This window comes from Mirounga leonina, unplaced genomic scaffold (assembly GCF_011800145.1).
Source record: "Mirounga leonina isolate KUSES-001 unplaced genomic scaffold, KU_Mleo_1.0 Mir_170, whole genome shotgun sequence".
In the NCBI taxonomy this organism is placed as follows: Eukaryota; Metazoa; Chordata; class Mammalia; order Carnivora; family Phocidae; genus Mirounga; species Mirounga leonina.
The window spans coordinates 18548086-18561442 of record NW_023270433.1 but is presented as its reverse complement, the minus strand read 5'-3'; positions in this window follow the sequence as shown (position 1 = coordinate 18561442).

The following is a 13357-nucleotide window of genomic DNA, read 5'->3' as shown; positions in this document are numbered from 1 at the left end:
GCTATCGTTGGACCCACTCTTCTTAAGTCTATAGTAGCTGCTCCACGAGGTACTTGATGGATATTATTTCATTACAGGCTTACTCACACCAAGCAGGTGTTGAGCCCTGTTGACAGGCGAAGAAATGGAGGTTCAGAGAAGTAATGTAAGTCCACTTAGGGAATACACCTGGGAAGGGTTTAGATGACAACACCGGACTCCATAGTTCTTTCTACTGTGCACCACTGTCCAGGAACATTGTCAGATGATATTGAAATGTTTTATGCCCTACTGAATTATAACACTGCTTGTACAAAAATCACTGCCATATTTAAATATGGAAAATATATTTCTTTGTTCCATAAGAGCTAAAGGGGAGATCCTTGTGGGTTTTTTTTTTTTTTTTTGGTTCATTACTAATAATGGTGACTTCAATCATCTGCCTGTTTTTAGTAATGAAGGATATAATTCCCATACTTGTTATTATTGCTGTGGGCCTCAGTTTAACCATCTGGAAAAAGCGGCACGAGGTTCGGTCATCCCCATGGTTGCTATGGCTCTGGCATTCTGGTTTCTCTGCTTAAGTGACCCTCCCGGACAGCAAGAAAGCCCATAAATAGTCATGTCATAAAACAGCTCATTTGAACTTTTGAACATTTCGGCTGATTCAAATGTTGGTTGTTTCGTAAGTTTTTAATTCTGCGTTTTAGCCAAAGTATGTTGCAGTAGCACGAGGCTGTGTCTTTCAACTCGTAGTGAATGCTTCCTTGCCTCTTGGTTTCCCAGATTCGACCAAGTTTATCTCCCCGGGTTAGGGAATAAAACATTAGAACAGTATGTAATACATTTCACATGGCATATAGGCTATATTTACATACAGCACGTAATCAATATATATTTGCGATTGTGTGCGTATTTAACTGCGATAAGCATGCTAGAAAACTGGGTAATAAATATGACTTCTGGGAACGTCCAAAACCGATCCCCCCCCCCCACCACTATTCCACAGCCATTGACTAGGGGTCAACTACAGGTGGCTTAGACAATCAGAGGGAAAACAAAGCCAAATATCACCAGACTGGTCCTCAAGGCAGGAATAGGCCAGTGGAGCAAACACATAAGAATACGACTACGCATTAAGTTACTATCATGGAAGCATATTCTGACAACATAGAAAAGAGATGGCTAGCTTTATTTATGTATCTTTAGAAGAGATAGGAATTTTAGGAAGTTTCTCCAAAACCCATGTGGTATCTTGAGCCACACCCTGGCTTTTGAGTAAGTGAGGGGGGCAGACAAGGACTCCTTTCCATTTTCCATCCCTGGGCCTTTTGCTGCCTCCGTTCCAGGCACATGGGTCTGCATATGCTCTCCCATAGCTGAACCTTGGCTAATTCTGTACTCTACCTAGAATCCTCACCTCCGCCTCCTCACATCGGCTTATCATCCAGTTCTGATCCAACTTCACCATAGAGCTTTCTAAATTTTGTCCACAAGAAGTGCTTCCAAGCACCGTAGCATGTGGGAATTCCATTAGGACATTCATTATCTGTACATGGTAGATGGAGGTCTAGTTTTTTCCCCCTTACACTCTAGGCTTCCAGAAGACATGGATCACGCCTGCTTTTTCTGTGGTTAGTACAGAGCCTTGGGTATTGCAGACACTCAGGAAATACAGTTTATTGAATGAATACAGTAATGGAGGAACAAGTGAATGTCTGACATGCTGTGTTTTATCATTTTAAAATCATCCTTTTTCATTCCTAGAACATGAGAGGGAAACTAGATGATCGTGTCCAACATACCCATTGCACAGATGAGGAAAGGGGATTCCAGAAATGACTTGCCCAAATGACTTGCTTTCCACCCTAGACATCACAGCAGAGGGTGTTTCTAGAATTAATACCCATTCATCCTCCTGTTGGGCAGAGCCACACCTCTTGGCATCCAGCTCTTACGGTCTTGTCCGGTCTTGTCCTTCTCGGTACTGTAAGCGCTTTCTTCCCTGTGAGAGAGTGGAGTGAGAGCTTGTAAACACCTCTGCATGGAGTCCTCCGCCAAAGACTGATGCTGTTGTTGCTTGTTTGTAATCCTCCCTCACCGGCTGCTAGTGGAGGCTGTGGTTTGGAGGCCAGAGGAAGCATAAGGGTTTGCCTCAGTTGAGATCATTCTCATTTCTTTGAAGGTCTGTGAAACGTAATTTTTTTTTTTCCCAGATAGATCAGCCAGTGAGTGCAATGTCGGCCAGGACTAGCATTATCTGAAGCAGTCAGGCATCTATTTCCTTGAGAAGTCTGGCACCCCCTTCCCACAGGACCCTTTGCTTCCCACCTGCTTAGCCACTCCATCACTGTTTCCAACCTTCTCCTCTTCTTGGAATTCATCTAGTGTGCTAACTCCTGCCCAGAAATCCCATGTGACTCTACAATTGCCAGAAATCTCTCCCAAAGCAACGAAGGAGCTCTGACCCAACACAATGGGCTAGTCATTCAATTAGATGCATTTGTTTAGAGTCAAGGTTCCCCAACTTGCTGTCTGCAAGTCTTTGTTCAGTGATCTTTGCCATCTCTTCTCATTTTTCCTAAGACAACAAAGGACAAAAAAGCTCAAAGACATCATTGAATGAGTCTCAAGCTAGAGCAGAGCTTTCCTGCTTGACGGGATAGGGCATAATCAATCAGTAGGTAGATTGTCTGGTCAGCATTGCAGAAGGGATGGAGCTTTGGCTTAGAGTGGGTTTCGAGTCCTGATGCACATCAACTTACTGTGTGACTTTGGGCAAATCCCTTCCTTGCCTTAGCTCTCAGTGTCCTGGTTAGCAAACGAGCCACCCTAAGGATCTTAGCAACTTAAAAATTTTTAGTAAAATACTCAAAGAAATAATTTAGAGGGCTCTGAGACTTTGCACATTCAATTCCCTGTCCCTAGAACAATCTTCCTCCCACTTTGTCCACATGGCAAATTCCTCTATTATTTCTCAAGATTTACTCTGTAGTACTTCCAAGAACATTTCCATGACCTTCCATTAAGAGAGAAGGGCCCCTTTCTATTCTCATCCAGACTTTCATTTTTCATTTTTAGCACATTATACACTTTACCCCATTAGACCATGAACACTTTGAGGGTACGTACGATGTCTTTCCTCTGCTTATTAACAGATCTGTTCATGGTTGGTTCTTAACGCCATGTCACTTGCTAATTATTGTGAATATCATTCCTGCACATCATGGTTCTTAGAATGGCACAGACCCACAGTAGATATAGGAGGTATACAACAAAAAACCCCAAGTTTCTTGGAATGATTTACTTGATGATTGGAGACTTTATTATTATCACTGATTTACTCATCTATTCCCCCACTGAGACTGTGAGAGCTCCTTCGGGACAAGAACTCAGCTTTCCATCCCAAAGCACTGGGAAGTCAGTTAATGTTCCCATAAAATGACTGACTAAACTGATTCACTAGATGATGGAAAAGGCATAACACTGGTAATTTGGGTTTTCACCAGCTTGACCATTTACAAGGTGAATTACCTTGAGGAAATCATGTCCCTTCTTTGAAACTCAGATTCCCCATTAGTGAGACAGATAAAATTCCTATCCCTAGTACCTCCCAGCGTTGGTTTAAAGATGAAGGAAGAGAGTGGAAGAGAAACTGTGATGATTTAGACAGATTTGGGGGATAATGAATGATTTTTCCCCCTAAAATCCCAATCAAAAGCTCACACTTTGCATCACTGAATTGCACTTATGGAAGCATGAATCCCACGTTCTATCTCAAGTATTTCTCCAGGGTTAACAGGGGAGAAAAGGGAGTTAAAGCCACCTGGTGCTGTCTTGTCTTCTAACACTTTCTAAAGAGGGCTTCTTAGCTGGAGGCCCAAGGGGAAGAGGGAGGGTTCAAAAGATTAGCATTGGCCCATGCTAAGTTGGAAGGTCTAAAGTTGTGGATTCCCTACAAAGGGATGGCATGGATTTGGTTTCCATCCTAATTCAACCACTAACCAGCTATGAAAAGAAGTGGGTCCTGGGCCATATTACGTAACTTGTGTGTTATAGGTCCCTCATTTGGGCACAATAAGAACTGATACTTCTTAGAGTCACTCTCAGGATTAAAGGAAATACACTTAGTCAAATATTTATGCTTGCTACACTCTGAGTAATCTCAAAATGGTGGTCATCGGTTATTACAGACAAGTCATTTACTCTACTCTGAGCCTTTACTTTCTCATCTTTAAATGATAGAAAAGATCATCTCAGAGCCATGTCCTAAAATAAAAAGGGTTCACAAAAAGAGTGTATAGAGATTGAGATATACCTTGAAACTCCTGGGTTGACCAAACTGAGTGCACTGGTTACTTTATTTACTCAAACAGCCCACATAGGTTTCCCCTCCACCCTGCTAGGCACATGCAAAACACACACACACAGAAGCTCACGGAGTATTTTCCTGAAGGGATGCTTAGTGTTGGTTTAAGAGATTATCTGGAAGAAACAGTGTTAACTTCCTTTGAGTAGTGGAACTACATTTGCCTATCCCTTCTGTAGTGGGCTTTAAGGCCCCTGTTCTGCCATGGCTTTCCAAGTCTTTGCGCATTTGTTTCCTCAGTGATGCTGGAAAACTCTCCCCTATTTGGAGTCAGCTGGATGGTATCACTTGCCTCAGAGCTGGAAGCTCCCTTGGCAGGGCCTAGAGGTTGATGGACTAGTATGGGGTATGGGGTCACTCTCCTCCATGGGGAGCACCTGTGGGCTGGCCTTTGTCTTGCCTGGGCAGTCTCACCTCTAGTCCTTCCCTATGCCACAGCCTCCCAACAGCAGGAGCAGTGGCAAATACACCCACTTATATTTGCTAATAATATTACAAAGCATTAAATTTTAGCCTCAGCTGACACAATTCAGGGGGGGGACTGAGGTGAGGAGAGGTCAAGAGATTTGCTTAAAGTCACATAACCAGTGCGTGGGTTGACAGAGGGTCTCCCCAGGCAAAATACTGGGCTCCTTGGTTTCCACTGTGGAAACCATCTATATGGAGTATTATTTCATCAGGTTTATGAGGTACAGAGGCATAACAGAAGAAGCCCATCACTTGAAATTGTACAGACTTGGGTTTAATCCCAGTTCTGCCATTTATTAGCGTGTGAAGTGTTTCAAATGCCTTCACTGCTGTGAGCCCCATCTGGGTTGTTGCCTGTAAAATGGGGGGTGAGAATACTCACTTCATCCAGTGGACGGGAGGACTATAGTGGGCTGATTCCCCCACCAAAGATGGCCACAACCTAATTCCCCAGGACCTATAAATGTTACCTTATATGGCAAAAGGGACTTTGCAGATGTGATTAAATTAAGGATGGTGTCATAAGATTATCCTAGATGCAATCACAAGTGACCTTATAAAAGGGATGCAGAGGGAGATTTGACTGCGGGACAGGAGAAGGCAGAGTGACCACGGAACAGAGATTGAAATGATGTGGCCCCATGCCAAGGAATGCTGGCCCCTCCCAGAAGTTGAAAGAAGCAAGGAACAGATTCTCCCCTGGAGCCTCCGGAAGGAACCAGCCCTGCGGACAACTTGATTTTAGCCCAATAAAACTCATTTTAGACTCTGCCCTCCAAAACTGTAAGAGAATAAATTCTTGTTCTTTTAAGCCGCTAAATTGGTGCTGATTTGTTATAGTAGCCATAGGAAGCGAATACAAGGACTCAATGGGATGATGTCTCTGCCTGGTGCACAGCAGGGCCTTAAAAACGGTCATTCCATATCACTGGATTTTCAAGTATCTTCTTATAGCAGCTCCTTGGATATGACTTTTTAGGTACTGTCTGGAAGACAGGGAAAGCAATGGAAGCTGGAGGGAGCTCAACCTCCCCCATTCGCCTGACAGTTTTGAAGTGGCCTCTTGATGTGGGAGTTTTGCAGTGTTGAGTGAGTTAGTCCAGACACAGGGGTAAAACTGGACTTACACATCACATCCTTATCATTCCAGAGTCAGCCTGACCCTCATAAGTGTCAGGCTTATCTCGGTATCTGCTCATCTATAATTCCGAGGACTCATCTGCAGCATACTTTGTCAAGCTGAAAGAGCTAAGAGATCAGCGTACTCAAAGAAGAGATAAGAAAAGGAGGCTCCGAGCAGTGGTCTGCTTTGCCCACACACTGTGAATTGTGTCAGCTGAGGCTAAAATCCAGCTCTGCTGATTCTCAGAGCAATGTTTCATATGGAGGAAGCAACTTGTCCAGATTTCTCTAAGACTCACAGAAGCCAGAGGAATTTATTTCTTAGAAAACTCTTCACACAGAGCTGCTTCTTTAAAAAAAGAAGAAAAAAGATTTTATTTATTTATTTGAGAGAGAGAGAGAGCATGAGAGCGAGCATGAGAGAGAGAGAGCACACAAGCAGCGGGAGCGACAGGCAAAGGCAGAGGGAGAAGCAGACTCCCCGCCGAGCAGGGAGCCCGATGTGGGGCTCGATCCCAGGACCCTGGGATCATGACCTGAGCCGAAGGCAGACGCTTCACCGACTGAGCCACCCAGGCGCCCACACAGAGCTTCTTCTACTTAGAAAGAAAAGAGGTAAGAAGGTGGCTGAGAAGAGCAAGGGTCACTGGCCAGGCACGGCTCTGCTTCCCTGCTTCCATGCACAATCCACAAGTCCTCTCTCATCTGATTCCCTCAGGTTTCCAATTCACTCAGTGACCATATCAGATGGAGCTGTGATATCTGGGGACCAAAGGAGCCCATAGTGAGATGCCAAGCCAGTCTCTTGGACACCATCTCAGAGACCCGCCTCTGTAGGGGAAGTTCAAAGCCTTTCTAAATTCTTCAGAACACCTACCTGCCCAGGCCAGGAATGATCCTGACTCGCAAAAGGATGGCACATGGGGAGTGCGCTAGAATAAGTACAGATACATGACTCACTGTTTGAAGTAGATGATAGAAGACTTCCTCCCTGGAAATACTTTATAAGGAAGTTATGGCGAAGCCTTGATAATCCCCATGGACAGGAGGGGGTGGGGGCCAGAATGAATCAGTGCGACAGCTGCATTGTAGAAGACCAGCAGAGGGGTGCTTACTTGGAAGTATGTTCTGCCAGTATCTCGTCGGGAGTTAGTATAGTGTTGCCAATGAGAGATCTTCTGGGAGCCTGGTTTAATGAGCAGAAATCAGTAGTGAATGGATGCTTGTAAAGGAAGTGGGAGTACTTTGGCTCTTCAGCAAGTTGCAGTCTTGTTTGCACACAGTGAATCTCACAGATGATTTATGTGAAACTGCTGGTATTCGACTACCTTTGACCTACAAAGATGGCACTTACATATTAGTTCAGCTAGTGAACTCAGGCTTTGCTAAGATCCCAGCACCACAGCTGGGTGTGCACGGAGCACAGCCACTCAATTCTAGGGATGCAGGCTGGCCCAGTGAGGATATCTGCCATGCCCAGAGCCGAAGGAGGCGTGCAGTGGTTCCCAGATAATCTGGGACATGTAAGACCCCTGGACACTTGAATGAACCAGGAACAACTCCCCACCAGAGTTGAGACTGAATTTAACAGATACTTGGTGACTTTTATTATTATTATTATTATTATTTTCATTTTACCAGTTACTTGGGTGAGGACATAGAGCAGAAAGGCAGGGTTGAGAGAAATGAAGAGAAATAAAGAAATGCCGTGTTTCTTTTTCTTTTTCTTTTTTTTTTTTTAAGATTTTATTTATTTATTTGACAGAGAGAGAGACACAGTGAGAGAGGGAATACAAGCAGGGGGAGTGGGAGAGGGAGAAGCAGGCTTCCCGTGGAGCAGGGAGCCCAATGCGGGGCTCGATCCCAGGACCTGGAATCATGACCTGAGCCGAAGGCAGACGCTTAACGACTGAGCCACCCAGGCGCCCCGAAATGCCGTGTTTCTTATGCACCAATGTTGCAGAGTATTAGATCTACTCCAGGGCTATAGACATAAAGCTACCAGCTTATGGTCAGCCACAGAAAATGCCAATTTCCTTCTTCCTTCCCATGGAGAACAATCACAAATGAAGTAATGAAGGAAGCTGCTTTTCAGCGGAGTTACATGATGGTTGGAGAGATGAGACCTAGAAGTCTGCCAGACTTCTCAATGCCCAGACACCTGCTTTGGAGGCTACCTTCTGGTTAGGAAGTATCTGTGACTTAATAACTATTTTTTTTTTAAGATTTTATTTATTTATTTGAGAGAGAGAATGAGATAGAGAGAGCATGAGAGTGGGGAGGGTCAGGGGAGAAGCAGACTCCCTGCTGAGCAGGGAGCCTGATGTGGGACTCGATCCAGGGACTCCAGGATCATGACCTGAGCCGAAGCCAGTCGCTTAACCAACTGAGCCACCCAGGCGCCCTAATAACTATTTTCTTTGTGCATCAGCTGTTCCCTTCTCCAAAGGTGCTGAGGTCAGAGGATGGACAGTTTGTCTCTCAGAATTCTGAGTCCTTTTGTTCTCTCTAACCCAAACATCTGGTTTCCTTTGGGTAGCTGAGAAGAATGCCTAACAGCAAAATCATTCTCTAGGTCTCGAATGATCCAATTAGATTTAACCAGCACCTTGAAGAGTGACTGGCCCACAGTAAGCACTCTGTAGATATTTGTTTTATGAATATTTGAATCTAATTATCTTTGAAACACAAGCTTGGATGTGAAAAATCTGGCTCATGCTTTTTCTTTATTAAAACAGCCAATTTAATCTAGTACAGAACTATTGATGCTCTACATTGGTTCCCATTTCTTGGACTTAGTTCGATCCTGAGGAGTATTTTTTAAAATTTGTATTTTTTAAAAAATAATTTAGTCGCTCTTTGTAGACAAAACTAATTTCTGCAGAAAATACTTAGCCATTTAAAAATACCTTGCTATTGATAGAAAAAAAATAACAAGCTATTTTTTTCTTTATCAATGATATTGGTTTCCTTTGCAATTTGCACAATGGGGATGTGAATTTTTACTTTACTCATTTAAAACATATTTATATAATATTTGTTTTGTGCTATGGACTTAAGTGGGTCACAGGTGGTAAGCTCATTTAATCCTCATAACCTAGCGGAGAGGTATTATTTTTTATTTATTTATTTATTTATTTTTTAATTTTTATGTTAATCCCCATACATTACACCATTAGTTTTAGATGAGGTGTTCCATGATTCATTGTTTGTGCATAACACCCAGTGCTCCATGCAGAACGTGCCCTCCTCAATACCCATCACCAGGCTAACCCATCCTCCCACCCCCCTCCCCTCTAGAACCCTGTTTGTTTTTCAGAGTCCATCGTCTCTCATGGTTCGTCTACCCCGCGGAGAGGTATTATTATCATCACTATTATTCCCACAGTTAAGGAAATAGGTCAGGAACTCAGAGAGGTTAGATAACATGTCTAGGGTGGTTCAACCAATAAATGGCAGAGCCAGGACTCAAATCCAGCCTCTCTGGCCCCCAGAGTCCCTACTTATAACCACTACACTGCTACGCCTTGAGGAATTACCAAGGCAAATGAACTACGACATGTGCCCGTCTAAATGGCATGAGAACTGAGTATTTTAATCTCTATTTTGCTGAGGAGTTAGCTGAGGCTCCCTGTTATAAAGTGCTTTGCCCAAAGCCACATAGCTGATAAGTGTCAGAGCTGGAATTAGATCCTGGCACCGTCCAAAGCCAAGTACAAGCCTTCAGGTCTATGTCATCACTTAGGAGGCTCATGGCATATGGGCCACCCCATTCAGGGACAGAATCTTAGAAACACAGCCACTGAAACATGCTTTCTCTTCAGCCTACTCTTTACTTTATATGCCTTAAAATGTACCACCCCTTAGGGGTTAATTATGTGCTATCTCATGTTGATTTATAAACATGAGTTGGTTAGTCTTGTCTCAGTAAGAGCAAAGGAAGTCTGATTCTTCCACTCAAATCCACCCACCTCTGTCTAGGCTGATGCTGTATGTAGAAGTTCTCATTAAATACTCACTGGTTTAAATCATAGACTTTGAAATTTTTAAGATGTTGCATACACACTCCAAAATAATGCACTAAGATAACCCACTGGTTCTGAGTTTGGGTTTTACATTATGCGGACCCAGGTTCAAATCCCAGCTCTGTTATTTTTGAGCTGCATGCTCCTGGGCAAGACTGGTCACCTCCCCGAGCCTCTGTGTTTTCCTCCATGAAATGCAGGTAAGAACCGCTACATTCAGTGAGATAAAGCTCTCAGTACCATGCTTAGGACACAGGAAGTGCTAAACAGTTGGTAATTATTATTGCTTCCAGATTTTCCCTTTATTGAACAAATATCATCTGAACAAAACTTCCTTATAGCTTTTACTTCATCTCTAAAACTAGATAAGGAGCTGGGACTTACCGTATTTTATTTTCCTCTTGAATTCTTTCCCCTGCTTTGATATAAAGGAGTCCAATTTGTTTCACTCTTTGGTTTATGGCAGTGGCTCTGACCTGGGAGGGAAGGGATTTTCCTCCCCATGGGGCATTTGGAAATGACTGAAGATATTTTTGGCTGTCACAGCTTGGGTGGGAGCGCCACTGGCAACTAGCGGATAGAGTCCAGGGATGCTGTTGAATATCCTGTAATGCACGGGACAGCCCCCCACCCCCAAACCAAAGGCTTAGGCGGTAAAACACATCAATAGTGCTAAGATTGAGGTGCCCTGGTTTATCCCCTCTAGCACCTCACACACACGCACGTACACACGCACACCACACACTGCACACAGACATGCTCACACTTATGTGCACCCCAAGTCCCCTGTGCACATGGAAGGAACAGTGTGTGGATCTGAGTCCTGGTGAGCTCCAGGATGATGTCCTACTGGGGGAGACCCACACAGGCCTGTGGTGAGACACATTACACATGGGGGAATCTCACCATTTCTGCACAGACCCCTCACCTCGGGATCACCGCCGCCGCCTCATATCCTGCTCTGATCCCTCCTGGGAACATCGGAAGCCTTGTAGCAGATGGGGTTTTACTTAGTCACATTCTCTGTGGTCAGATCAGATTACATCCACAGCAGCTCTGGCTCTAAGAGACCCACAGTTGCCTGGTGCTCTCTGGGCTGGCCTATGACCTTCCAAACGCAAACATATCCCAAGACAGGCAAGGAGAGGGGTTTGTTTGCAGCTCTATCTATCAAAGGAGAGAAAGGTGGGAAATAGAAAAAAGCCAAAGGATGCTGGTATCCTTTTCTGAGGGCAGAGACTGGGTGTTTCTCTGTGTGTATTTCTCGTGCTTACCACACCAGGTGGCAAGTAGTCTGTAATTTAAAAAAAAGAAAAACATGTAAGTGATAGAAATCTTGCAGGAGTTTGTATTTCATAGGAAAGAGTAAGAATGGGTGCTAATTCTTGAGTGGTTATAATATTCCAGATACTGTTATGTGTTTAACAACTATTATTTCATGTAACTCTGAAACAGTGATGTGTAGATTAGCATCTCCACTTGACAGCTGTTAGAATACAGGGCGAGTGAAGCTGGCTGACCCATAGGCACAGAGCTGCTAAGTGACAAAGCCAGGATTCCAACCTAGATCTCACTTCCTTCAAGGCCTGAGTTTTCACCATCAAGCTAGATGCCCCTCACTAGTGCAGAAAGCCTGGCTAAACCAAGAGGAGTTACATGAGGAGTGATGGAAGGATCCCAGCCACTGAGGAGTGACGGAAGGATCTAGGACTCCTCTTGGCACTGCTCTCTAGCAAACAGGTAGAACAGGTGCAGTTAAGTCCTATGTCTCCCCTGGGCACACATTTCTCACCTGGCCATGCTGCTGCTGCCTTCTGTCTCAAGCTTTGGGTGTTTTCTGTCCTCTTTGTAGCCCATGCTCCCAGATTCCTTGCTCTTATATTTATCTGATGAATAGCATCATAGGCTCAATGATGACACATCTGCAGGTAGAAGTAAAAGAGTTGTTGTACAGAAACAACAACAACGACAACAACTTGCACAATTTCTGTGGCTTAACACAATGGAAATTTGTATCTTGCTCAGGCAGAGCCCTGCTAGGGGGCTGACTCTCCACCAAGCAGTCATACCAGAATATTTCCATCTATGGCTGTACAACCTTGACTTCCATGGAGATCGTGCTTACTTGCAGTAAGCCAGCAGAAGTAGAAAGAACAAGGAGGATTGCATGGGTGGGATTATGGAACAGACACAGTAGTGACATTCCATTGGCTAGAACCTAATCACAGGACTGCACTTAACTGCAAGTTTATCTAGGGGTCTTAGGAAAGTGAGGAAACAAATTTTATGAAGAGCTAGACCATCCCTGCCACAGTAGGGATCAATGAACTTGTTCCTGAATTTGGAAGAGATGGTTGGGGATTTAGAAGAAATTCTGGTAGGTAACAGATCTGGCCATGCCCCTCAGATCTCACCTTTAAGTTGATGACTAGTTCTTTCTATGTATAGACCTTTCTCCTGGGTGGTGACAGGGACAAGGCAGTGAACAATACTCCCCTGGGGGTCGGACCAATTTATAGGATGAAAATAGAACTCTTTGGGAAGAAGGATCAATGGGGCCCTCTTATCTCTCTGTTCCATGTGAGTCTACCCATATTGTAATTAATTCATTGACTCATTTATTCCACATTCATTTGAGCATACTATGTACAATGCTAGGCAGTGGGGACTTAAACAACCAGCCTCTGCTACTGGGGAGCTTACATTCAAGTGTAGAAAAGATGAGGAATGGGGCTGTTACAATCTAGCAGAATGAGTCCTGTGGCAGAGATAGGTACAAGCTAGATGAGGATCATCTAACCCAGGCTGGATAGAGGATTAGCTGATTTACTTCTACACTGAGTCTTAAAACATCTTCAGAGCAAAGCAATTGGGAAAGGATGTTTTGGTAGAAGACGGTAGAAGACACAGCATGTGCAAAGGTAAGGAGGCACGGAAGAACATTCAGGAGCAGTGAATAGTTCTGGAGGGATGGATACAGGATCCATGAGGGAGAGACATGGTTGGACTAGATCATGATGAGTACCATGTGCCCAGCAGAGGAGGATGCATTTATTCAGCTTTCCTGACCTTCTGGAAAGGACAGTGTCCACTGGGGAATAGGGAGTTTCATGGAACACAGTGGAACTGCCCATGGCTGGCTCTGGTGAGACCCTGCTGCTTGTCCATAATGACTTGGGCACCATCAGCATACCATGTGCACCTCACTAGGCTAGGGACTTCCTCTTGTCATGTCCCCTTGCAGCTGTAGTCCACACACAATCTCTGCTACACCTTCTAGCCTCTTATAGCAATTATGTGTGCCAGAGAGGGCACTGATTCTCTACCCACTTGGTTACCATGCTTGGTTTTCCCAAGGACTTACCCATAAAATGATGTCCTTCCTCCCTCCATC